General features: G+C 43.0%; 1 pseudogene; it reads left to right on the top strand.

Moving 5' to 3' along the window:
- The first annotated feature begins 9656 nt into the window (after positions 1-9656).
- Positions 9657-10588, top strand: LOC119469089 (annotated as a pseudogene).
- Position 10589: the final 1 nt, after the last annotated feature.

Below are 10589 nucleotides of genomic sequence, written 5' to 3'. Positions count from 1 at the left end.
AAAGAAGAAAGAAAGAAAGAAAGAAAGAAAGAAAGAAAGAAAGAAAGAAAGAAAGATGAAGGGAGGGAAGGAAGGAAGGAAGGAAGGAAGGAAGGAAGGAAGGAAGGAAAGGGAAAGGAAAGGAAGAAAATAAATAAATAAAGGAAGAAAGGAAGGAAGGAAGGAAGGGAAAGGAAGAAAAGAAAGAAAGAAAGAGAAAGAAAGAAAGAAAGAAAGAAAGAAAGAAAGAAAGAAAGAAAGAAAGAGAGAGAAAGAAAGAAAGTACACACAGTGTATATAGCAAAAAAGTAGAAACACCCCACATGTCTACCAACTACTACAAAATGTAGTATATCCATGCAATCAAATATTATTCAGTCATGAAAAGAAATGAACTACGTGAATAACCCTTATAAAACACCATCAGTCCCCACCTGGTTTTGCCCTTCCACTTGCTCTGGTAGCTTAACACAGAACACAGAGCTCTATGGTGTTGCTCATTGCCTGAGACACCAGATTACTTTCCCTGGATAATAAAGGCAGGCACAATTCCCACCACTACCACTGCAGCTGGTGTTCTCTTACATGCACCACTTCCTGGCTGGAGGCCAATCAATATGGTTATGTAGTGACAAGCTGTGAACCTTTTTTCAAGAAGCAACACAGAAACTTAACAGGAAAACAGAAAGAAACCACAGATCCTCTGAAAAAAGCAGTGGGCTGCAGCCTACACCATGAGCCAGGAAGAAAATTGTTAAGTCCTCAGAGTGTAATGAGGAGAGAGACTGCCTCCGGGATATACTCTCCACTGGGGAACCTGGCAAGTAGCCCACAGTGGAAGGCCTTAACCCTATCCAGTGCTAGAGCTGATTTAGTGAGCGGTGGAGAGTACATGAGAAGGAGCAGCATCAGGATGTGTTTTACATGCACTCCCAGTCTCCAGTAAGGTTGGAGGGAAGCCATTCCTGATCCCACCTCACAAGGAACCTTGCAGAAGTCAGCTAGGTAGCTCAGGTGGCAGTCCCAGGTTGATAGAAGCTCCCAACTGAGATTCATGGTATAATCTCAACTGGGGACAAATCCCCTTGGCCAGAAGGGAGGGGCAAGGAAGAAGAGTGCTATAGTCACAGGTGCAAGAGTGGAGTGGTTGGGCCCTGGCCTGAAAGCCATGCTTTCTGTCTTGAGGAAAAAGACTTATGGCCTGGAGCAGTTTTGAGTTCTGAGTATAGACTGCCTAGAATCTAGCTAGCTGCTGCTAGTGGAACACTAAGTTGTGTGAGAGCTGGGTGGGGCTTACTGCTGCCTGCTACTCCCTCCCCTAAATGCAGATTCTTCTGTGTAGCGGAGGCAGCTGCATTCCTCCATGGAACATTACATCAGTGACCAGATAACTGGCCATCTGATCCCCACTGGGGCTGCTGCTTACACCCACACATGGGGAGCCAAAGTGCAGACTTGCCTGACTCAGCCCTCACTTGGCTTTGCCATTCCACCTGACATGCTAGCTTAACACAAAATGCAGAAACTTTTGGGAGCCCTACAGCCCTGCTGATTGCCTGAGACACAAGGTTACCTTAACTGGGTAATATAAGGCAGGCACAATTCCCACCACTACCACTGCAGCTGATGCTCTCTTACAAGCACCACCTCCTGGCGGGAGGCCAACCAACATGGTCCAATACACTATATGTGAGCAAAGTAACACAGTGCCCAGGTACAAGAAAACTTGTACAAGATCTCAGCTATCACCATTGCCTGCAGCACCCTGGTTAGCCAGGAAGTCTTGAGTATCCACATGATCAGCTCATTACTACTACAACTGGCATTTGAAAAAACCAACACACTAAGGCTATTTATAACCAAGGAAATTTCACTGATTGGGGTGGCAGGAGAGTGGGAGTTGGTTCTGGTACTTGCTTCTGGGAGACAAGGAAATGTGATATCACTAGATCCCTTGCAGACATGCCCCAGCACCATCCTGGAGTATGGCAGTTCCACCAGGTGGCTAGACCAAGAAGAGCAGCAGGATTCACAGTAGTCTTTCACTCAGGGAATCTCACTCCTAGGGGAGGAGAGAGTGTACGACATCAAGAAAGTACCCTGTGGGACAAAAGAATCCAGACAGCAGGCTTTGAGTTCCAGAACTTTCTGCTTGTGAAAACTTTCATTAAGCACAGGCACAGGAGCAGTACTAGACTCAGTGAGGAAAGTCTGTGGCTCTGCCCAAATAGGCAGTCCTGGTACTCGTGAAGGGCACTAGAGAAGGTGACTTCTTCCCCTTGCCCACCAATGCTGACATAGCTGAGGCTTCTCTCATAAGAGCTCAGTGTTAGGTGAACCTGTAGACAGCCTCTCTGAGAACTTCAGGGTGACTGCATCCACAGAGGAGTGCCCTCCAGGCTCAGGGTTGAATGAGGGGTAGAGTCATGATCCTTCTCTATGTAAAATGTCAGCATTTCTGCTAGTGAAAAGAGTTGCCTATCTGATATGAATAGCTGGAATACTGGGTCAGGACTGTGACTTGGAGGTAGATCATTTTCCTGCTGGCCTGGCAGGGGAGCTGATGTGGCCCCCTCCTTTCCCCTTGAAAGGACAGTGTGTTTCAATGACAGCTCCCACAGCAAATTCTATCAAGACCCAGAGCTCTGTGCAACTTTGGGTATTGTATTTACCCATTTGCCTTAGCTTTGCCCAGTTTTTACCCATGGATACTGCCTACTGGCCTGAAGCCTGAACTGTTCAAATGAAAGAATAAGATACAGGGAAGAAAAACAAATAAATAACTGTGCACACTACTAAGGAGCAAGATAAACTTCACAAGACTTCTGCCTTTCAAATCCCAGAAGAGACAGTGAACCTGCTCACATGCCAAGTATATCTCTACTAGAACCAGCTTCTGAGAAAGCCATAATAAAGACTCTCTGTAGCCAAGGAACTCATACAGAGTTCACCACTAAAAGCATCCAGAGTCAAATTAGGTTACAGTGAACTATAAATATTTAAGTCATATCCCCAAAGAGGAAAAAAAAGAAATTTAAAAATATGCAATCAAATAAAAAAATAATTCAAACATAGACAAAATTGTTTGTCAAAATGAGAAGAAGCCAAAAACTAATTCTGACAAAATGAAAAAACATGGTTCTTAAAGGTCCCAAAACCATCACACTAGCTCTCCAGCAATGGACCCAAAGCAACATAAAATCGTTGAAATGTCAAATGAAGAATGCAAAAAGTTAATTATTAAGTTACTCAAGGAAATACAAAAGAAAGGTTAACACCAACATAAAAAATAAGAATAATTCAGGATATAAATGAAAAATGTCTAAAGAGATAGACATTTTGAAGAAAAACCAGGAGGTGGTTAAAAAATGGCAGATAGAAAACAGGACTAAAGTGCAGCTCTTGCTTGGATGAACAGAACAGTGTCAGAAGACTCACACCGTAAACTTTTGCTCCAAGAACCACCTCAGGAACATACGAGGAAAACCAAACTAATTCACAGACCCTTTGAAAAAAGCAGCTTGCTGCTGCAAGCTCTGTAAGACAGCCAAAAAATTATGAGTTTCCAAAGTGAGAGAAAGGAAAAGTCTGCCTCCAAACATACATCACCATTGAGAAACCTGAAAATCTAGATCTGAAAGAAGGATTTAACCTTACCTATAGCTGAAATGGATTTAGGGAGCTGAACAAAATACAAAAGTAGAAGGAGCAGCAGAAAGAACCCTGTAGGCACTCTTGGTCCTCAACTCAAGTTTAGGGAAGCCATTTCTTATCTAATAGAGGTCCTTGGGGAAGGGAAGGCAGACATAAAGAATTGAGGTGGAATCACAAGGTAAAGGAAGTTCATAGCTGAACTTTGTAATAATTTCAACTGAGCACAAATTTGCCTGAAAAGAATCTGGGGAGGGTAAACAAGAAGTACAGACACAAGTGCAGAAGCCTCAGACAAAAGTGCAAACAGGAAGGGGGAGGTGAGGCCTGAGAACCCTGCTTGTTTTCTCAAGTGGGAGGCTTGAAGTGTGGGGTAAGTTCTCTGCCCTGCTTGCCAGCTGCCTGGATATAAACTCATTGCTGTTAGTGAGGCACAACAGGAATGGGATTGGTCTTGCTGACTGCATGGAAGCTGAGTGAAGGCCTGTCACTGCCAGCTTCCCTGGTCTTCTGTATGATGCAGTAGAGGTAGCCACTATTCCCCTAATAAAATAACTTCATTGGCCTGAGAACCATCTTTCTTCTCCCACAGTGGCCACAGCAAGCCCCACTTAAGGAGAGTCTGAGCTCAGACCCATCTAACCCTGCACCCACCTAATGATTTTTCTCTGCATGCCCTGGTAACCAAAGAAAAAAAACAGACCCCTGGGAACTCCATGACTACTCATCACTTGAAAAATCAGAGTACTTGTCCCTGCCAATACAGGGCAAGATTGTATCCCCCTTCTACGACTGCAGCTAGTACTCCTGGAAAACACAACCTCCTGGCAGGAGGCCAACCAACTCAAGCCATTACAGTAATTCCTAACAGAACAATGTTTCTCCAGAGGAGGAGAAAACAACAGCTAATTCCGCCCCCTGCAACACCTTGGCTAACCAGATGTCCCAAGTGATAACTTCACTGTTGGCATGACAAGAATTTGAGGAAACTGGTGCACAAAAACAAACAAACAAACAAAAAACCTACAACTAAGGACTCCCACAGAGTCCACTACACTCCTGAGCTAATACTCCAGCACTCGAGCAGGTGCTCGTATCCTCAGCTGGGAAACTGAAGATGGGGCACATCACAAGACTCTTTGCAGACATTTCTCTGCATCAGCCAAGAACCAGGTAGCCCTGCTGGGTGACTAAATCCAGGAGAGAAATCACAATTACTGTAGTCTGGCTCTCAGGAAGTCCCATCCCTAGGGTAAGGGGGAGAGCACCACATCAAAGGATCACCCCATGGCACAAGAAAATCTGAACAGCATCCCTTGAGTTCCAGATCTTTCAACTGAAACAGTCTACCAAAATAAGAAGCCAGAAAAGTAATTCTGTTATATGACAAAACTAGGTTCTATAACAACATCAAAAGATCACACTAGCTCTCTAGTAATAGCTCCCAAACAAGGAAAAGAATATCTGAATAGCCAAAGAATTCAGAAGATTGATTATTAAGCTACTCAAGGAGGCATCAGAGAAAGGTGAAAACCAACTTAAAGAAATTTAAAAAGCAATATGGGATATGGATTTTAAAGACTCCAGAGAATCAGATATCATAAAGAAAAGATAATCACAACTTCTGGAAATGAAAGACAAAGAGAAATGCAAAATACACTGAAAGGTTAAATAATAGAATTGAACAAGTAGAAGAAAGAACTTCACAGATCAAAGAAAGGGCTTTTGAATTAACCTAACCTATCAAATACAAAGAAAAAAGTAAAAATGAATAAAATCTCCAAGAAATTTGGGATTATGTTAAATGATCAAACATAAAAATAATTGTTGTTCTTGAGAAAGAAAAGAAATCTGAAAGTTTGGAAAACTTATTTCAGGGAATAATTGAGGAAAACTTCCTTCATCTTACTAGAGATTTAGATATCCAAATACAAGAAGCCCAAAGAACACCTGAAAAATTTATTGCAAAAAGATCATCCCTACGAATATAGTCATCAGGTTAACTAATGTCAAGATGAAGAAAAGAATCTTAAGAGCTGTGAGACAAAAGCATCAGGTAACCTATAAAGGAAATGCTATCAGGTTAACTGCAGATTTGTCAGCAGAAACGCTTCAAGCCAGAAAGGAATGGAGTCCTATCTGTAGCTTTCTTAAACAAAGTAATTATCAGCCAAAAATTTTAAATCAAGCAAAACTAAGTTTCATAAGTGAAGGTAGTATGGTTTGGCTCTGCATCTCCATTCAAATGTCATGTCGAGTTATAATCTCCACAAATCAAGGGAGGGACCAGGTAGGAGGTTATTAAATCAAGAAAGCAGACTTCCCCCATGCTGTTCTTCTGATAATGAGTGAGTTCTCACAAAATCTGATGGTTTAAAATTGTAGCACATCCCCAAATCATGCTCTCTCTTATTCTGTCATGTAACATATACATTGCTTACACTTCACCTTCTGCCATGATTGTCAGATATCTGAGGCCTCCTCAGGCATGCAGAACTGTGAATCAATTAAACCTCTTTTCTTTATAAATTACCCACTCTCAGGTAGTTCTTTATAGCAGTGTAAAAATTGACTGATACAGGAATTTTGTACCAAGAGAGTGGAGCACTGCTATAAAGATACCTGAAAATGTGGAAGCTACTTTGGAACTGGGTAACAGGGAGAGGATGGAACAGTTTGAAATGCTCAGAAAAAGACAGGAACATGTGGAAAAGTTTGAAACTTCCTAGAGACATGTTGAATGGTTGTGACCAAAATGCTGATAATGATATAAATGATGAAGTCCATGCTGAAACGGTATCAAATGAAGATAGAAACTCACTGGAAACTGAAGCAAAGGTCACTCTTGTTATGAAAAAAGACTAATGGCATTGTGCCCCTTCCCCAAATATCTGTGAAACTTTGAACTTGAAAGAAGTTATTGGGAGAGAGATTCAAGATGGCTGATTAGGAGCAGCTCAGGGTTGCAGCTCCCAGTGAAAGCGCAGAGAGTGAGTGAATGCCACATTTCCAGATGGATATTTGTTGCCCACAGACCAGGAGATTCCCAGTCGGAGGAGCCCCACGGGTCACCAGCGCAACTCTTTTGGCTGGCGCGGCTGTTTTGCTGTTGCCCTGGCATGGCAGTTCTCAATACAAAATACATGGAACTGGGTGCCCTTTTAGCTGGTGAATGGAGCTCTGGGAAAGCAGAGTAGCCTATTCAGCTGATTAAAAAGGAGACTGAAACAGCTAGCCAGGCCAAGAGATTCCCAGGCAAAAAAGTGCCACAAATCTCAGCACCACTGTTTCAGCTGGTTCAGTGGGTCATTGCACAGGAAATCACACAGCAGCTCTGAATGAACAATGGAACCCAGAGCCCAGCACTTGAGCTCCTATAAAGGACAGACTGTCTCCTCAAGGAGCTCCCTGACCCATGTATACCCAAAAAGTCACCTCATAAAGGAGAGCTCAGACCGACATTTGGCCGATATCCTTCTGGGACAAAGATAGCAGAATAAGAAACTGGTAGCAACTCTTACTGTTCTGCAGTGGCTGCAGGTGATCCCCAGGCAGGCAGGGCCTGGAGTGGGCCTCAGCAGTCCTACAGCAGAGGGGCCAGACCGTTAGAAGGAAAACTAAGAAACAGAAATAACTTCATTATTAACAAACTGGACGTCCACTCAGAGACCCAAACTGAAAGTTTGCAACTACAAAGACGACAGGTGGATAAATACACAAAGATGCGAAGAAACCAGTGCAAAAAGGCCAAAAACACTGGAAACCAGAATACCTCTCCTCCTCCAAGGGATCACAACTCCTCATCAGCAAGGGAACAGGCCTGATGGAGAATGAGTGTGATGAATTGACAGAATCAGGCTTCAGAAGGTGGTTAATAAGAAAGTTCTGTGAGCTAAAAGAACATGTTCTAACCCAATGCAAAGAAACTAAGAACCTTGAAAAAAGATTGGACAAAGTGCTAATGAGAATAGACAACTTAGAGAGGAATATAAATGAATTGATCGAGCTGAAAAACAACACGAGAACTTCCCAAAGCATGCACAAGTTTTAACAGTCAAATTGACCAAGCACAAGAAAGGATATCAGAGGTTAAAGATCAACTCAATGAAATAAAACAAAAAGGCAAGATTAGAGAAAAAAGGGTAAAAAGGAATGAACAAAGTCTCCAAGAAATGTGATACTATGTCAAAAGACCTAATCTACGTTTGATAGGTGTACCTGAATCTGACGAAGAGAATGAATCCAAGCTGGAAAATATTCTCCAGGATATTATCCAGGGAAACTTCCTCAATCTAGCAATGCAGGCCAATATTCAAGTACAGGAAATACAGAGAACACCACAAAGATATTCCTCAAGAAGAGCAACCCCAAGGCACACAATCGTCAGATTCACCAGGGTTGAAATGAAGGAGAAAATGCTAAGGGCAGCCACAGAGAAAGGTCTGGTTACCCACAAAGGGAAGCCCATCAGACTCACAGCAGATCTCTCAGCAGAAGCCCTACAAGCCAGAAGAGAGTGGGGGCCAATATTCAACATCCTTAAAGAAAAGAACTTTCAACCCAGAATTTCATATCCAGCCAAACTACGCTTCATAAGCGAAGGAAAAATAAAATCCTTTGTGAACAAGCAAGTACTCAGAGATTTCATCGCCACCAGGCCTGCTTTACAAGAGTTCCTGAAAGAAGCACTACACATAGAAAGGAACAAACAGTACCACCCACTCTAAAAACATACCAAAAGGTAAACAGCATCAACAGAATGAAGAATCTGCATCAACTAATGGGCAAAACAGCCAGCTAGCTTTAAATGGCAGTATCAAATACACACATAACAATATTAACCCTAAATGTAAATGGACTAAATGCCCCAATCAAAAGACACAGACTGACAAATTGGATAAAAAGTGCCTCCATTCTTAAAAGGCTTCTAGCTTAGTTGGGGAGAAAGCAAATATGGTCAGGTAATTTTTAAATCAAAACTAGAGAAATTTGTAACTGTAACATGGAATGTGAAAACTAGACTTTGAATGCTTTAGGACTAAATGTTATAGTCTTATAAAGTTGCTCTATTCCTGCTGAAGATTAGCCATGAATTCTGATGTGGAAGAGCTCATGACTTTAGCTAAGGCATCCTATTGTCTAGCAGAAGTTTATGCAATAAAGGAAATGTTTGATAATCTGTGCCATCCAATAAGATAGCCATTAACTACACGTGACCTTTGAGCCTCTAAAACGTGATTAGTGCAACTGAGAAATTAAATGTTTAATTTAATTTATATTAAAATAATCACAAAAAATGATACTCAGCATCATAGCTCATTAGGGAAGTGCAAAATAAAATCAAATTAAGACACTACTATACGCCTTTCAGAATTGCTAAAATAAAACAACTGATAATACAACATGCTGGTGAATATATGGAAAAACTGGAGCAAAACTCATATGTTTCTGGTGGAAATACAAAACAAGATAGTCACTTTAGAAAACAATTTTCGAGAAAAAAAAAAAGAAAGTTAAATTTTTATTTTAGATTAGCTTGGCACAGAGGTGCATGCCTGTAGTCTCAGATACTTGGTAGGGTAGTCTGAGGTGGAAGGGTGGCTTGAGGTGAGGAGTTTGAGGCTGCACTGAGCTATGATTACATCACTGCATTACAGCCTGGGCAAAAGAGCAAGACTTCCATTCTCTCTCCCTCTCTCTCTCCCTCTTTCTCTCTTTCTTTCTTTTCTCTCTCTGTCTCTCTCTCTTTCTTTCTTTCTTTCTTTCTTTCTTTCTTTCTTTTTCTCCTTTCTTTCTTTCCTTCCTTCATTTCTTCCTTTCTTTCTTTCTCTTTCTTTCTTAAAAAAAAAGTTATTTAGGGCATCTGGTATAAAAAATTTCTAAGCAACAAAGCATTCAAAATGTTGCCTGGCTGCTCCTAACAGTGTACAGTCATATGCATTAACAAAGAAATTGTTTGAAACTGGAACTTATGTTTAAAAGGGAAGTCGAGGGTAACAGTTTTAAAAAATTTGCAGCCTGACTTTATGGTAGAAAAGAAAAACCCAGGGTGTGTTGCACCGCCGGAGGCTGGGCAGGTCGCAGCGCTGCTCGGCGCTGGACCCTACCTGGCAGGCGTATGCCACGCACACCTGGCCCGGTGTGGCTGCCCTCCACAGAATTACATCGCTGACCCTCGCCCGCTTACTGTCACCAGCCACTGGACTGGCTGGGACTGGTTCGGCGCAGGGCACTGCTCCCCGGTGCATTGCTCCTCCACGCTGTAGCCCACAGCCGCCCGCCTCTGGCCGTGCCCCTCCCGCGTGGAGCCAGCTGTCCGTCAGCGCCCACTGCCCCGTGGCAGCGGCGGAGCTGGGCAGTGCGCAGCGGCCAAGTGTGCTCACGCTTCGGGCCCTCTGGCTTTCCCTCCTTAGGGCAGCCCGTGCCCCGGTGCAAGGGAGCGGTCCTTACCGAGAGGTGCCCTGTCCCGCGATGCGATAAGCTGCTTCGGCTTCGGGCAGAGCATAGAGGTGGAAATCCTTCTGAAGGATGTGGAGAGTAGGAAGCGGGCCAAGCACAAGACGGAGGGTGGGAAGAAGGAGAAATATTTCCTCTTCTACGACGGAGAGACGGTCTCAGGGAAGGTGAACCTTGTGCTCAAGAACTCCAATAAGCGACTGGAGCACCAGGGCATCAAGATAGAGTTCATCGGGCAGATCGCTATTTCCTTTGAGTTACCATCAGCCGCCGCCTCAATGATGTTGTCAAAGAGGTGGACATTGTAGTTCACACACTCAGCCAATACCCGGAGCTGAACTCTTCCATCAAGATGGAGGTTAGCACTGAGGACTGTCTGCACATTGAATTTGAGTATAATAAATCCAAATACCACTTGAAAGATGTCATTGTAGGGAAGATATACTTTATGCTGGTGAGAATCAAAATCAAGCACATGGAGATAGACATCATCAAGCGGGAAA

Source organism: Cebus imitator, unplaced genomic scaffold, assembly GCF_001604975.1.
Source record: "Cebus imitator isolate Cc_AM_T3 unplaced genomic scaffold, Cebus_imitator-1.0 Scaffold570, whole genome shotgun sequence".
Taxonomy (NCBI): domain Eukaryota; kingdom Metazoa; phylum Chordata; class Mammalia; order Primates; family Cebidae; genus Cebus; species Cebus imitator.
Note: the sequence above shows the minus strand (reverse complement) of the source record. Positions and strands in the feature narration are given on the sequence as shown.